The sequence below is a fragment of the Nothobranchius furzeri genome, chromosome 13 (assembly GCF_043380555.1).
Source record: "Nothobranchius furzeri strain GRZ-AD chromosome 13, NfurGRZ-RIMD1, whole genome shotgun sequence".
In the NCBI taxonomy this organism is placed as follows: Eukaryota; Metazoa; Chordata; class Actinopteri; order Cyprinodontiformes; family Nothobranchiidae; genus Nothobranchius; species Nothobranchius furzeri.
In genome coordinates this window covers 14298845-14315304 of record NC_091753.1, presented here as the reverse complement: position 1 = coordinate 14315304, position 16460 = coordinate 14298845, and the positions used below count along the sequence as shown (strand labels likewise).

Genomic DNA, 16460 nt, shown 5'->3' with positions numbered 1-16460 from the left:
TTTTAATCTGAAACGCTGATTAAAACAGCAAACAAAAAATTCTAAAATATTTTTTTCATTTAGTGAAGAATTGAAACACTTGCATCCCATTATTACACTTAAAATAATTTTGTATTTAGTGTATATGAACCTGACCCATGTTAGCCAGAATGAAAACCAAGTTACGGTCGGGCTCTATTTACGCAGGTTTGGATCCCGGCCAGGGCACTTATCTTTTATATCTTTGCAAAGTGTTTTTCCCTGTTTTTATCTCAATTTAAATATGTTTTCTCACTTTTTATTCTAACAGTTTAGGTCCATGTGTACTGACTCAAAAATATTAGCTTCATCTAAACCTTCAACTTGCATTTTGGATCCAATCCCAACCAAATTATTTAAAGATGCATTTCCTTTGGTTACTGCCCCCATTCTAGATATAATCAATCTATCCTTAGTAAATGGGTATGTACCACAAGATTTTAAGGTTGCTGTAATCAAACCTTCACTTAAGAAGCCTTCTCTGGATCCAGATGACCCAATGAATTATAGACCAATATCTAACCTTCCATTTTTATCCAAAGTCCTGGAGAAAATAGTGGCCATCCAAGTATGTCAGCATTTAAACACTAATGATCTGTTTGAGGAATTTCAGTCTGGTTTTAGAGAGTATCACAGCACTGAAACTGCATTAGTGAGAGTTACAAATGATATTCTCATGGCCTCAGATAAGAATCTTGTGTCTGTTCTAGTCTTGTTAGATCTCAGTGCTGCCTTTGACACAGTTGATCACAATGTTCTTTTAGAAAGACTTGAACATGTTGTAGGGATCAAAGGAACAGCGTTAGGCTGGTTCAAGTCCTACCTGTCTGACAGATTTCATTTTGTAAATGTACATGACAAATCTTCTTCATACTCCAGGGTTACTTGCGGAGTACCACAGGGTTCAGTGCTTGGACCAATTCTTTTTACTATGTATATGCTCCCAATTGGTAAAATCATTAGACAGCATGGGATAAACTTCCACTGTTATGCTGACGATACTCAGTTATATTTATCCATTAACCCTGATGAACCTAATTGGTTGGGTAGATTACAGGCTTGTCTTGAAGACATAAAAAATTGGATGACTCTAAACTTCTTGCTTTTAAATCAAGACAAGACGGAAGTTCTCATCTTTGGACCAGAAATCCAGAAAAGGAAATTGCTTGGCCAATCGCCTGACCTTAATGGCATTACGTTAATCTCCGAGAACAAAGCAAGGAACCTTGGTGTTATCTTTGACCAGGACATGTCATTCAAATCCCAGGTTTCACAAGTTTGTCGGATTTCCTTTTTCCACCTTCGGAATATTGCTAAGATTAGAAGCATACATTCCAGGAGTGATGCTGAAAAACTAGTTCATGCATTTATTACATCAAGACTGGATTACTGTAATTCATTACTCTCAGGAAGTCCACAGAATGTAGTTAAAAGTCTTCAGCTTGTCCAAAATGCTGCAGCTAGAGTTCTGATGAGAATTAAAAAGAGAGATCATATCTCTCCTGTCTTAGCTTCCCTACATTGGCTACCTGTTAAATTCAGAATAGATTTTAAGATCCTTCTTCTCACATATAAAGCTCTTAATAATCAAGGTCCATCATACATCAGTAATCTGATTGTTCCATATGTTCCTAACCGAGCACTTCGCTCACAGACTGCAGGTCTACTGGTGGTTCCAAGAATATCTAAACTTAGGATGGGAGGCAGCTCTTTTAGTTATCAGGCTCCTCTCCTGTGGAACCAGCTCCCAGCTTTAGTCTGTGAGGCAGACACTTTGTCTACTTTTAAGAATAGGCTTAAAACATTTTTATTTGATAGGGCCTATGGTTAAAATCTGATGTTAGCCTAAATCTGGACAAGTGGGGGATTACAGGGAGGTGGAGTGTACAGTCGGTAAAGACGGCTCTCCCTTGCCCTGCCTCCAACATGCCTATATCTAAATAGGATAGATTATCCAGAGTTAACTCTGTAGTTATGCTGCTATAGGCTTAGACTGCTGGAGGACACACTGACCACTTTTCACACTCTACTGCTTTATTCTACAGTCTGCTCTTTAACTGTACTATTTTGTGCAATTTCAAATGTTAACTTTATTTTCTCTGTAAGTGTTTTTCTCCCCAGAAGAAGCTACAATGACGTTCTGCTGAGCTGTGGTGGCCTCATGGAGGAGGCCATCGACTAGCACACTGCTGCTAACCACTAATACATTCTCTCTCTCCTGATAATAACTTTTTGTTTTCATTAACTTTTGATGTGCTAATACTAGTTTATCCGTTTAATTATAGATCCACTAGGATAAATACAATAAAGTTTATCTTTCACCAAATACAATATTTACTAAGACATCACAATATAACTATAGACACATTACTTGTCTTTGTGTGTGTGTGTGTGTGTGTGTGTGTGTGTGTGTGTGTGTGTGTGTGTGTGTGTGTGTGTGTGTCTGTGTCTGTGTCTGTGTCTGTGTCTGCCTGCTCTGTCTTCTCAATCCCCAGTGAGTCGTGGAGGATGGCTGCTTATACTGAGCCAGGATTCTCTGGAGGTTTCTTCCTGTTAAAAGGGAGTTTTCCTCTCCACTGTCGCTGCATGATTGCTTAGTATGAGGATTGCTGTATAGTCACTGACACTAATCAGTGACTTAATGCAATTTGCTGGGTTCCTTATATAGGAAACATTATTTCTGATTGGCTTAATGAACTGTGAATTGGAATGTTTATTATGTGAAGTGCCTTGAGACGACTCTTGTCGTGATTTGGCACTATATAAATAAACTTGAATTGAATTGAATTGAATTGACTGAAAATTATGCTAGTCAGCCAGTTACAGCAGGGGTCCCCACAATTTTGTCTTTGCTGTGTCATGTTCCTGGGAAGGTGTTTAACCCACGACATGAAGAACCATCACAGGACAAAGGCAGAAAGTTCTAACAATGATTTATTAACCATAACTAAAAGTGTCCTGGAGATATCCAAGTATGAAGTAGTCGGCAAGAGCCCAAAAGCCAGCAGGGAGGGCAGACGGTGTGACGGGGTGCGTCCAGGAGAGGGAGCCAGATGATGGCGGCAGAGGGCAAGTGAAGAAGGAGGAGAGGTGAACCTTGAGTGTGTAATCCAGGCGGGTTATGGTGACTTCCAGGTAGGTACATCCATCAGTGGATCAGCGATTCCAAGTATCCGTGAGTAGTTAATCATCCAGCGATGTGAAGTGGTTCCCTCTCCTCTTAAATAGAGCTCTGCTGCGGTTGATTAGAGGATCTGCAGCTGCCGCTGATCGGTAATGCCCCGCAGCTGGTGAGTGCCCTCTCCTGGAATGACAGTCTTACAAAGATGTTGTGGAGAAGACGGAGTACTCACTCCGTCACACAACAATGCCCCCCCCTCAACGGACGCCACCTGGCGTCCTAGCAACCGACTCCTCGTAGTCCCGAATGAGGGAATGGTCCACGATGAAGGAGCGCGGGACCCAGGAGCGTTCCTCTGGGCCGTACCCCTCCCAGTCGACCAGGTACTGGACCCCACGACCACGGGGTCAGGAGTCAAGGATCCGCCGGACTGAGTAGACCAGTCCCCCCTTGTAGAGCCGGGCCGGCGGCGGAGGCGCAGGAGCAGGGCAAAGAGGACTGGAACCAACGGGTTTAACCAAGGAAATGTGAAATACAGGGTGTACCTTCATATTCCTGGGGAGGTCCAGCCGAACCGTGGTGGGAGTAGGCGTGTCCAGGACCCTGAAGGGGCCGATGAACCTAGGAGTGAGCTTCCTAGAGGAGGCCTTTAGCGGGATGTCCCGGGAAGACAGCCAAACATCCTGACCAGGAGAGTACAGCGGGGCGGGGCGCCGGTGTCGGTCTGCCAGCTGCTTGTTCCTGGCAGCAGTGCGCTCCAAAGCTGCCCGGGTAGAGGCCCTTGCCCGTCTGGCCCCCCTGAGAAACTGCGGGATGGAGACTGAAGCCGAGGACTGCTGTGGAAACAGTGAGGGTTGGTAACCCAGAGACGCCTCAAATGGTGACTGACCGGTGGAGGTGGATACATGGCAGTTGTGAGCATACTCGATCCATGCTAAATGTGTGCTCCAGGTGTTGGGCTGGGAGGAGCAGACACAACGCAGCATGGCGCCCAGCTCTTGGTTTAACCGCTCACACTGCCCATTAGTCTGAGGATGGTGGCCGGAGGTGAGGGCGACCTTGGCGCCCAGAGCTTCTGCGAACTCCTTCCAGACCCGAGCCACGAATTGGGGACCCCGGTCAGACAGAATCTCCGTGGGAATACCATGCAGCCTAAAAACATGCTTCACAAGGAGTTTGGAAGTAACAGTGGAGGAGGGAAGACCTTTAAGAGGCACCAAATGACATGCTTTAGAAAACCTGTCGACCACAGACATGATACATGTGAAGCCCTGAGATTCTGGAAAGCTACAACAAAATCAAGCGCTATATGGGACCAGGGACGTGACGGATTAGGAAGGGGACAGAGGAGCCCAGCTGGGGCTCGGTGGTCTCCCTTTTGCTGAGCGCACACATGACAAGCTGAAATATAGTTCTTAATGTCTATATACATGGAGGGCCACCAGAAGGTCCGTCGTATCAGAGCTATAGTGCGTCCCACACCTGGATGAATGGAAAACTTTCCTGTGTTTGCCCAATGTATAACCTGCCCCCTAAGCGCCAGAGGAACGAATAGCCTCCCTGGGGGTACCCCTGGTCCGGGCTCGGTTTTGAGTGCCTCCAAAACCTTGTCCCGGATCTCCCAGGTGATCCCACCTACCACACACGACGAAGGAAGGATGGGTTCGGGCTCGGGTTCTTGGTCTGGTGCATACAGTCTGGATAAGGCATCGGGTTTAGTGTTCTTTGATCCAGGGCGATAAGAAATCTGAAAATTAAAGCGTGAGAAAAACAACGACCACCTGTATTGGCGGGGGTTAAGACGTTTGGCTTCTTTCAGATAGATTATGTTCTTGTGGTCTGTCCATATTAGGAACGGCTGTTCCGCTCCTTCCAGCCAATGCCTCCATTCCTCGATGGCGAATTTCACCGCGAGCAGCTCCCGGTCTCCCACGTTGTAACGGCTTTCCGTCGGGGACAGCCGCCTGGAGAAAAAGGCACACGGGTGCAGTTTACTGTCCTCGGGCGCTACCTGTGAGAGGACCGCCCCCACCCCGGTCTCAGATGCATCCACCTCTAGCACGAACTGCCTCTGGGGATCAGGTCTGTGGAGGACTGGAGCGGCGGTGAAGCGCCTCTTAAGTTCCTGGAAAGCAGCCTCGGCTTCTGGGGACCAGACAAATGGGCGTTTCACAGACGTTAAGTTAGTTAGCGGTGCGGCTACCTGGCTGTATCCCTTAATGAAGCGCCGGTAAAAGTTCACAAATCCCAGGAAGCGCTGCAGCTGTTTCCTGGATGAGGGGGTGGGCCACTCCGTGACCCCGCGGACCTTCTCCGGATCCGCTCTGAGCCTCCCGTGTTCCACGATGAACCCGAGGAACTTGACCTATGGGACATGAAACAAACACTTCTCTGCTTTGACATATAAGCGATTCTCCAACAACCGCTGGAGAACCGCTCTAACATGTTCCACATGCTGTGCAGAGTCCTCTGAAAAAATCTAAATGTCGTCTAAATAAACTGTTACAAACTTATTCAGGAAATCGCCCAACACAGAGTTCACAAGCGCCTGGAATACAGCAGGGGCGTTAGTCAACCCAAAAGGCATAACCAAATACTCATAATGTCCAATAGGAGTCTTAAAAGCCGTCTTCCACTCATCCCCTTGCCTGATGCGCACCAGGTGGTACGCGTTCCTAAGATCCAGACGGCTAAACACCCGTGCGTTCTGCACAGGTTTGAAGGTCGAGCTGAGTAGAGGCAACGGGTATTTATTCTTTACAGTGATCTGGTTTAGTCCTCTATAGTCTATGCAAGGTCTGAGGGTACCTTCCTTCTTTGGGACGAAGAAAAACCTCGCGCCCAGGGGAGAGGAAGAGGGTCGAATGAGTCCAGCGGCCAGGGATTCCTGTATGTAGGTCTCCATGCTCTCCTGCTCAGGTCTGGAGAGGTGGTACAGACGGCTGCTGGGAAGAGGAGCCCCAGGCAGCAGCTCTATGCTACAGTCAAAAGGCCTGTGTGGAGGAAGAGAAGTAGCTCTATCCTTACTAAATACCTGTGCGAGGTCGTGATACTCCTGGGGTACATTAGACAGGTCAATCTTCTCGGCTGATGGCGATCTGGAAGCGCTGATGTTAGGAGGGGCTGCTCCGAGGCAGGACTGGGAGCATCTCGGGCTCCACCCCTCCACTCTTCCCGTCTCCCAGTTCACCTGGGGATTGTGGCGGAGGAGCCAAGGGTGACCGAGCACTACTGCAGTCTGTAGGGAGGGAAAAACAAAAAACTCTATTTCCTCCACATGATTTCCCGACACCCTGAGTTTTACTGGGACAGTCCGATGCATGATGGGGGTTAAGCTGCGTCCATCCAGAGCCGCCACCGCGATTGGAGTGGAGAGCCGGGTCGTGGGAATTCCCCACTGACGTACTCGTTCTGTGTCAATCAAAGATTGTTCACAACCTGAATCCAATAAAGCATCAACCGGAAACTGTTTAGCATTAGCGTACAACATACAAGGTAACACAATACAGGACCCCTTAGAGTTCTGACTGCCCACCAGTAGTCCCGACATTACCGGTGGGCACGCCCTTTTACCAGAACCGGGCAGGCTTTGGCAAAATGCCCAGACCCCCCACAGTACATGCAAAGACCTGACCTCATGCAATGTTCACGTTCCTCCTTGCTGAGTTTGGTCTTTCCTAATTGCATGGGTTCCTCCGGGGAGAGACTCTCCGAGGAATGACTTACTGACCCAGATGCCGGTGTGGGTGTGGGCACGTGAAGCTCCCGGTGCCTCTTGTCGAGAGAGATGGCCAGCTTGATCAGCCCCTCCAGGGACTGAGGTTCCGGGCACATGGCGAGCTGGTTCCTGATGCGGCTGTTTAGAGCCTCCGTAAAGGCGGCGATGAGGGCCTCCTCGTTCCAGGCGGATCGAGCCGCCAGGGTACGAAAATCCAGGGTCATCTCTGCCACCGTCCTCTGCCCCTGTGACAGCGTCCACAGCCTCCTGCTTATGTCCATGGGGGATATGTCAGAGCCAAAAGTCAACTTAAATTCGGCCAGGAAAACGTCCAAGGGGCCTGCCAAAAAGGCAGGGTTGTGGCTCTTAGCTTCTGCCCACCTTAATGCTTTTCCTCGTAGCAGTCCAACAATATAAGAAATGCGACTTACATCAGTGTGGAAGGCTCCAGGAGACCGTGCAAACGCCAACTGACACTGGAGGAGAAAACTGTGGCACTCCTCGAACTCTCCACTGTACGTCTGAGCAGGAGGCGCAGGGGCGGTGTGGTAATAGGCGGGTTCCGCGGCCGCGGCCCCTTCAGTATTGAGCTCAGGAACGGCGAGGTTTCCTTGGGAGGTGGTGGCTCTCTCCTGAGAGGGGTCCTGAGCCTGGAGCTGGGTCAAGCCCTGTTGAAGTTGACGGGTCATGGCCTCCAGCTGTTGAGATTGTTGGTTAACAATCTGGAGGTGTTCCAATAAGACCGGCAGGGCCTGTTCCTGCTGAGTTAACCTAGAACTGAAATCGGTGAGTGATGATTCCGTGGGGTTAGCGTTTTGGCTGGATGATTCTGTCATGTTCCTGGGAAGGTGTTTAACCCACGACATGAAGAACCATCACAGGACAAAGGCAGAAAGTTCTAACAATGATTTATTAACCCTAACTAAAAGTGTCCTGGAGATATCCAAGTATGAAGTAGTCGGCAAGAGCCCAAAAGCCAGCAGGGAGGGCAGACGGTGTGACGGGGTGCGTCCAGGAGAGGGAGCCAGATGATGGCGGCAGAGGGCAAGTGAAGAAGGAGGAGAGGTGAACCTTGAGTGTGTAATCCAGGCGGGTTATGGTGACTTCCAGGTAGGTACATCCATCAGTGGTTCAGCGATTCCAAGTATCCGTGAGTAGTTAATCATCCAGCGATGTGAAGAGGTTCCCTCTCCTCTTAAATAGAGCTCTGCTGCGGTTGATTAGAGGATCTGCAGCTGCCGCTGATCGGTAATGCCCCGCAGCTGGTGAGTGCCCTCTCCTGGAATTACAGTCTTACAAAGATGTTGTGGAGAAGAGGGAGTACTCACCCCGTCACACAACATGCTGAGGTTGTGAGGTTAGCAAGATTTTGTAAAAATTACATTTTAAATTGTTTTGCATCTTTGCAACTGGACTTCATCAGAATTTAAATGTTACATGGCAGCAATTGAAATAAAAAACAGCTTCTAAAAGGGCACGCAGCAGTTATATATATATTAAGACATAATCCAGCAGCTATATATATAATGTATATATAAAAATATATAAATATATATGTGTGTGTGTATATATATATATATATATATATATATATATATATATATATATATATATATATATATATATATATATATATATATGCATATGTGCGTGTAGCCTGCCTTTCTAAATCTGAGACATAATCCAGCTCCCCCATAGCCCTAGTGACGATAACAGACATTGAAGATGAATTAATGACTGAGATGTTGATGATTTTATTTTACATGTTATTGATGACAGATTGGTAAACTAAACCAAACAGCAAAACACCAGGTACTAATCTGTGTTGCACATGCAAGACACACGGATATCTCTTTTGTCTCTTATTTCATGCATGAAAAACTCCATATCATCTTTGTTTGAGAAGGTGAAAATGAAGGGAGACCGAATTTCATCCTCATCCCTATCCATGTCATGTGTAGTCATGAACAGTTCCTGCATTGTGATGGTCATTGCTGCGTCGTCTTCATCCATACTGATGATGTCTGGTGGGATAACCTTTCCAGCAAAGTGTTTTTGGTTTTCCTTCACCCAGTTCCAGGCCACCATAATGCCTCTCATCACAGGCACGTCCTATATGCAAAATGATAATGAATTCAAATAACAATGAAATTAGTCATGTTCTCTTCATTCAATATAAATACATAAAACAACCAATTTAAAAACAATAAACATTCACTAGATGCTACACACCTGTATTTCTTTTCTTGGGTGACCTCCATAGTGTCTGGCTCTGTTGGGGTGGGCTCTCCTTGGGTGACCTCCATCATTTCCGGCTCTGGTGAGCTGAATTGACTTTGAAGAAAAGATTGCAAAAAAGATTTTTCCCATGATATATTACAAACTCCCCATGTACTTTGGACTCTTATGTTGGAAATTTCCTGCAAAGGATTCATACCCAGCCAGAGGAAATGTCTTCAGTAATTGTTGGCACCACCAACTCCTGATTACGGGCATGTCTGACTGATAATATATATAAAGTGAAAAGTTGTTAATATAATTGAAATAGGTCTTGCAGTGCATTTTTTAAAAATAACTATACAAACTCACTGGAGCAAAATCAAAAGGCATGTCCAGGGTCACATAGAGGGCATACTGAAAAACAAAATTCAAACTCCAATGTTACATCCACAAATCTGCATTTGGAACACACAAAGACCATGGCATTTAAATTGTAAGACCACTGACCATCATCATGTATGCCCCACAGTCATTCCCTCCCCACTGCAGTGGTGCACCCTGTCAATAATAAGACCACATATATTATCTATAGTTATTCTTTCATCACACTCCACAGCAGATAATAAAGGTTTGTGTGCAAAGATGTTAAAAACCCGTACCTTCAACTGACTCAATGTTACACTGTTCCAATGGCCTGGTGAAATGTGATTAGCCAAGTCGCTGTCATAAAACAACACTACAATATAAATGCATACAGTACGGCCCTAAAGCCAAAAACTAAGTAAACATACAAGTCAAAAAAATAAAGAGTTGGGGTTTAAAACAGAACTACCCCACCTCATGTTGTGTTTCAGCCAGTGGTTTTAAAATGAATTGGTCTAATAAGATGACCATTATTTATAGATAACCATACCCAACTGGCTGAAACAGGAACATATGGCCTTTAATGGAACTGCCATACCCGTCATCATGAGTGACAGACTCCAGGAGTTTTATATCCTCCTGACCTCCATAACATTGATTCCCTCACTCTCTTTAAAACCAGACTCAAAACTCACCTGTTCCGTCTAGCATTCAAATAATTACTCTCGTTGCTCCAATCTGTCTGTTTGTTTTATGCTGTTTTATCTTTTATTGTTGTGTATTTTATCTCTGTAAAGTGTCCTTGAGTGTTCAGAAAGGCGCTGTTGAAATAAAATGTATTATTATTATTTATTATTCCTTAGCGGTGACTTTATCAATAACTGGCACTTCAAAGAGTGTCCACCAAGGCAAACCCCTTTATTTATATGGATCCAAATCAGAACCTAAGTTATCCCAAAACAGTTCTCAAATAGAGGATGTGTAGACTGTAGCTTCATCATATTGACATATGAGAAGCAAAACATACTGATATATCCAACGCCTGGAGTTTGTTTTTCATGTTCAAACTGGAACAAACCATGCAGAAGTAGAAAACTTCTTGAAGAATTTGACTGGAAACTCCGGAATGCTTTGTAATGAGAACAAAACCTGAATATGTCTCTGTAGCTCCCAAGTCCAAAGTCTACAGAGTTCATGGAATCTAGAAATAAAATCTCTTTTGACTTTGGCTTGAGTACCTGGAAATGCAGATGACATTAAGACATGCAACACCTGAGAGACCACAACGCAAAAAAAAAAAAAAAAAAAACTACAAGTTTACAAAAGAAAAGGAATGTGTGTATGGCATGCTAAAAGAGACAAATATAGTGATGGGTTGAAAAATGCAAATGTAACAGAAAAACAAATGCACATCACATCAACAGCTACACATCCACATACATGTTAATAAAGTATCTCACTTGGAAAATTTGCTAACTTACACACAAAATCCAGTGCCCGGACTCCCACGAAGGGAGTAAAATGATGTCCTTTGTTCCAATATGGTCCTGTGTATTGGGATAATGATATATACACACAGAAGTACTGTATATATATGTACACACAAACAATAATTTAAAAAGAAACGTACAGGTAAAGCTGCAAGGGGATCATTGTGAAATGGTGGTAACCAGGTAACCACCAAATAGATGCTGAAAGTGTGGACGTCTTTGCCCTGAAGAGACAGAAACTAGTAGTGCTACAGTTTTTTTAGAAAATGTAGGAAAAATGTATTGTGTAAAGCCTGTGACAAACTCCATGAGAAGTGAGAAATTTCTTCTTAAGGCCACAAGGCCTCCCTGCCAAAGGCTTAATAATACCACACAGAACAAAAACAAGCTGACCTGTGAAGCTCCAAGAGCAGTTATGACTTGAAAGCACTGATCAGCAATCTGTTAAAAGAAAAGTAAGGTCATTACTAAAAGCCGATGTATTCATGTACACCACATGCATGGAAGTGTACAATTACCTGTGCTTCAACCTCTTCAAAGGCCAAAGACCAGAAATCACATCTTGTTAATGTCCGGCCTGGGCTATAAGAAAGTATGTCCTCATATGGATCTTTGTTTTTATCCAACACATACGCCAACTGGAAAAAAAGCATTTACACACACAAATAGCACAACAGAAAAAAAATAATAAAAATTTACAAAAGTAGACTACATATTTATGTATATTACTACAAAATTATACATCACCAATTTCTGTTGTGCTGGGAGAGGGTTAACAGCCCATATCCTCCTGTTCAGTTGGTCAGATGTCTGGTTAGGTGTTAGACCTGGAAGCAGGTCAGACATGCTTGGACAGTCTGAAGAGTACATTTATGTCAGTGTGGCAATAAAACATTTGAACAGTCATCATATAACCTTCTCTGTGAAAAGCTTTTTATGATGCTTATGAGACAAAGACGTAATTCCATGAATTTATCACGCTATCCTTTCAAACATAAAGTTGTTACATACTATTGGCATGATTTTTGAAATTTCTTCTCAGTATTGTACTTACAGGGTTGTGTTGTTACATCTGCTTCTGTGGGTGGCTGTGCAGCTGTGGGTTTAGTAAAAGAAAATATTAGAATGATATAGAAAGTTATTTGTTTTAATTAGTGAAAAATATGAATTAATGAATGTAAATAATATTACCCATTACTATCTGCCCATTGTGATCCAACTGCAGGACATCCTCGCTCACCACTTTCTTGATGCTTTCTTCAGTCTTGTTGTTGCATTGTGTGTTGTAGTGGTGCAATATGTTGCGCATCATGAAGATGTGTTCAGACGGTGTGAGTGTATTCTTCCTCATGTCTGCAAATAATTGCTCAGCACACTGGCTGTTGACCCAGCCAGCCAGTTCAGGGACAAGTGCTATTCTTCGAAGGATGTCTCTAGGATCCTTTGTGTTTTTCTCATGGAAAACATCATACAAGGTATAATGTTCCGATGATCCTGTGAGTGGGTGGCAGTTTGTGTCTGCATCCTTTTTTTTACTTTTTAGCCATGGTAAATGGACCTTCAGCTTTCCTTCAGCGGCTGACTTTACATTATCATTGGATGCCTCAGCCAGCCGTCCCTCATGTGGGCTGAAAGGCAAATTTTCAGGTTCCCTCAAGTTGGTGTGTGTGGCCAGTCCCCTCGCAAAATCATAAATGGCAATGTTGGGAAAGTGCTTCCAGCTGAGCTAAATATCTGCATAGTCTCTGGGGCTTTCTGCTCTTAAATTAAATTTTATTGAATAGACAACAGCACAGGGGCACATAACAACTGCCCAGCCACCTATGGAAATGAAAAAGTTGAGTTAATGAGATTGCAAAACTTTTCTACACAAAATAACTGCCATGGATAAGTCTGTATTGTGTGTTACTCAGTGTGGTTCCATGATGTAAGTCCTGTGACAACTGTTGAGCTACTATGTACATATGTTTACTTTTTGAAAACCTCTCACAATAAAGATTGTATGAAGCATGATTTTATCACTGCACACTAATAACATGCTGCTCTTCAGTGAAAGATGTAGCCTACCTGATGCTCCCCAGACCTTCTCAAATATCTTATCATATGATGACCTGTTCTTCATCTCCTCCCGGAGTCTGAGAATAAGGTCCATCTTAGAACCTTTAGAATCTATGCCACATTGTTTGCATAGCTTACGCACCATGTCCACCTATTATTTCAACATAAGAAAAACAAACAAAATAAATAACATTGTCATTGAGTCCCAATGATGAATGAAAGTTATAAAATAGCAATTACCCGGAGGTTAATAAGGGCATCTTGGAGTCTCTCCTCTGTCATTTGGAGATCTGACATCTCAGCAGCCTGCCTTGGTGCATTTAACTTCTCATGCTCAGTGTTGAAAATAATGTCCCCATCTCTGCATTTTGGTCCAATCCAAGGTGCCCAATTGTGATGTGATGGCAAAACAAGAAAGGGATTCTTACGACCACCTGGTGTTTAACAGAGTAACTTATCACACAAAAATTGTCTGGATAAATCATTCCAGAAGATTAATTTCTGACCACTATGTAGAATGAAGAGAAAACATGTCACGGAGTAAGGGTAAACCCACATCGATAAATATGAGTAGTAAAATGTACATTACCTAATCAGAGAGCTAGGGTGCTATAATGATGGAAAGTCATTCTTTAACAGAATGTCTTAAACTGTATTCAAGAATTGATATTATTCTTCTTACTGGAAATGTTATCAACTCACTTGTCAATAAGCCAGTACAAATGATCTGAGACGTCACAGAGTCATAGAAATCTTTGATGTTGACTCTGCCATCAAAGTCTGCTGGTGGAGTCTCCATCTCACTTACTGTAATGCCAAGCATTCTATTAATCAAGCATTAAAATAGTTTCTTTACATGCAGTTTTTTCTGACACTCACTAGGCATATTGAAGACACCCTTCCTGTGCAGGTCCATGATAACCACAGGTGGATAGTATCCACACTTATAACTGGAGTATGAGTAGCTGTGAGCTGTCAGGGCTTCAAAATGCATGTATGCATGGAGCATTGTGGCCTTACTGGGGAAGGTCTGATTTTTAGTTTTCTCCAAGACCTCAATTGCTCGGCTTACAGCATGGTGTGTCTAGAACGGTAAAAGATAGAGTTAGGTACACATTCTAATCAATAACAAGGGCATTCCTTGCATTTTTTGCTTACCTCAATTGAGTTACGGAGATAAATACATAGATGAAGAGTGAGGAGTATATGGTCATTGAAATTATGAGTCCCATCACTCCACTCCTGGTATCGATAAATCAGCCCACAGTCGGGACATTCCCTGCGGTATGTAGAAAAGCCTGAAGAAGAAATCAGAAAGAATTATGGTAGACACAAAGTAGGTGTTAGAGGCTGACTTATTTTATATTGTCTATACATGTTATCTACAAGTAATTCATTGCGCATGTGATGTACAACACAGACTTTAGGTTTAGTTTGTATTAAACCTTGTAGTTTAGTTAATATAGATGAAGTTAGTCTCACCATGTACAACACCAGTGTATGCCACCAGCTTGACACGTGCTGTAATGAGCACTGGCTCATTAAGTTGGCCTCCACATTCTGCACATACGGTTTCTTTGGGAATCAAGTCCTTGAAATGTTTGGGAGCCAGTGACCAAATCCTGGGGGAGATTTTCCGGTAGAGCTTTGTTTTTCATTATGTATTTTACCATTCTCATGAGATCATTGTCACCAGGAGGATATTGTTGTCCTCCGACTGGTATTGCATCATCCTGAAGTTCTTCATTTGTCTCAGCAGCATCACCACTGTCAGTGGCACTCTCTTTGGTCCTGAACATTTCTCTGTCTGTCTGAAAGAGATGCCATTTAGCCACACTTTTGTGCAAGCACAACTGTCTGGGTTTGGCACATGGGCAATGCCATGACCTCTTTTTCATGTCGAAGGCCACCATTACCCTTCCCAGTCTGCTGTAGCATGACACTTTGGGTTCAAAAACTGATATGAACTTTTTTGAGGACGGCCCTCCAACTGTGACATCAACTGAGAGAGGCACCCCTACAGCAGCAGATTTGCTCTGGAGGTTCAAGCAGCTCTGTTTTCTCACATCCCCAAATATTTTGGCAGTCACTATGTCTGACAGCACCTCTTCTTCCAGAATTGTGTGTGTGTGTGTGTGTGTGGGTGGGGGGGGGGGGTCTGATCTGGGAGAAAATGTCAATGATTTTAAGTGGATGCATTCATATGGCAGAATTCCACTCCTCACTGCAAAGTCCAAATTAGTATTGCAATCATCCCATTCACAAATTTGTTTTTGGCTTGTACCCCAGGTTTTTTTCTGTACATGTATTGGTGAGCATGGTTTGAAGAATGATTTGTTGACTGCAAAGATGCCATTTGTAGCATCAATGCACTGACATGACAGGTGTCGTGTCTCTGATATCTGTTGTCCCTTTGGCCTGTGCTTTCTATTAATATGCACCTGCAAGTTCTTTTTATTTAATGTGATGCCGCCAGTGGCGGGCGGTGCGTTCCACCCCTGCGCCTTCAGTGATTTCCTATTCAGTCCAATCTAATTTAATACACCTTAAAATACCATCAATAGGACATCACAGCTGAAGAAACCACACACACACACACACACACACACACCAGTGGCTGGTCAAGACAAGTAATTTCCGGAGCCTTTAAAATCAAACTCGCATTCCCAATTGAGAGTAGGAAACTAAGACCACGGATACTGTCAAATCTCAAAAATGAAAGACGGGTTTAAGAGATGAGTCAATAAAATAAATAAGTAAAGCAAACACATTATTTACAACTGTTTTGGAGAAAATGGCACCGCAAAACAATGTTGGCGCAGTAGCTTACACCACGTCATACACAATATAAATTGCATAGAAACAGAACACAGAATAATTTCAGTTAGACATTTTATTTCGTTACCATTTATTGATTATTAACAAAATAAAATGGCAAAACATTAAAAAATACTAATAAAATGTTTCTACTGACCAACATAATTGTCCAGCATGGATCTCCTCCTCTCCTGCTCATTTGAAAATAAAATCCATCCGTCTTTCTTTCCTCAGGAAAACCTCAATGGTTCTGTACAGTTTATCCGTGCGCTTCAGGTCCATGAGTGGATCCTTTTCTATGGACATGGAGGCTAATGCTGAAAGACGTGTCTGCCCGGTCGTGTTTCTGGCGTACATTTTAACGCGCTTTAATGCTACCAAATCCATCTGATGCGAGCAACAGGCATTCCCAGCAGAATAATCTGCAGCGGTTCTCTGAAGCTGTTAGCCATGGGTACCGTTCATAGTTGCTTGCCTGAAAATGACGAACAAATCCTTTCCCCTGCTGGGACAAGCCAGCTAGTGTTGGAGTCAGACGACCTGTTCTCACAAGATCCATTTTTTCTTGAAAGGTCCGTCTGGAAAATGGTGTGGCAAGTAAATCTGCAACCAAGTCTGTCCCTTCTCCTCTTTCAGCCATCATGTGTTCAAAAAT

The 16460-nt window shown here is 43.7% G+C and overlaps 1 long non-coding RNA gene and 1 pseudogene across 1 annotated transcript; both read right to left on the bottom strand.

Moving 5' to 3' along the window:
• Positions 1-9449: 9449 nt before the first annotated feature.
• LOC139062570 (uncharacterized) lies at positions 9450-9962 on the bottom strand. The gene is made up of 3 exons (XR_011516129.1): positions 9737-9962; positions 9585-9635; positions 9450-9491 (listed from the first exon to the last, which is right to left on the bottom strand). It is a non-coding gene; the product is annotated as an uncharacterized lncRNA (long non-coding RNA).
• A 900-nt stretch (positions 9963-10862) lies between these two features.
• LOC129156298 (HMG domain-containing protein 3-like) lies at positions 10863-15968 on the bottom strand (annotated as a pseudogene).
• Between the last annotated feature and the right edge of the window lie 492 nt (positions 15969-16460).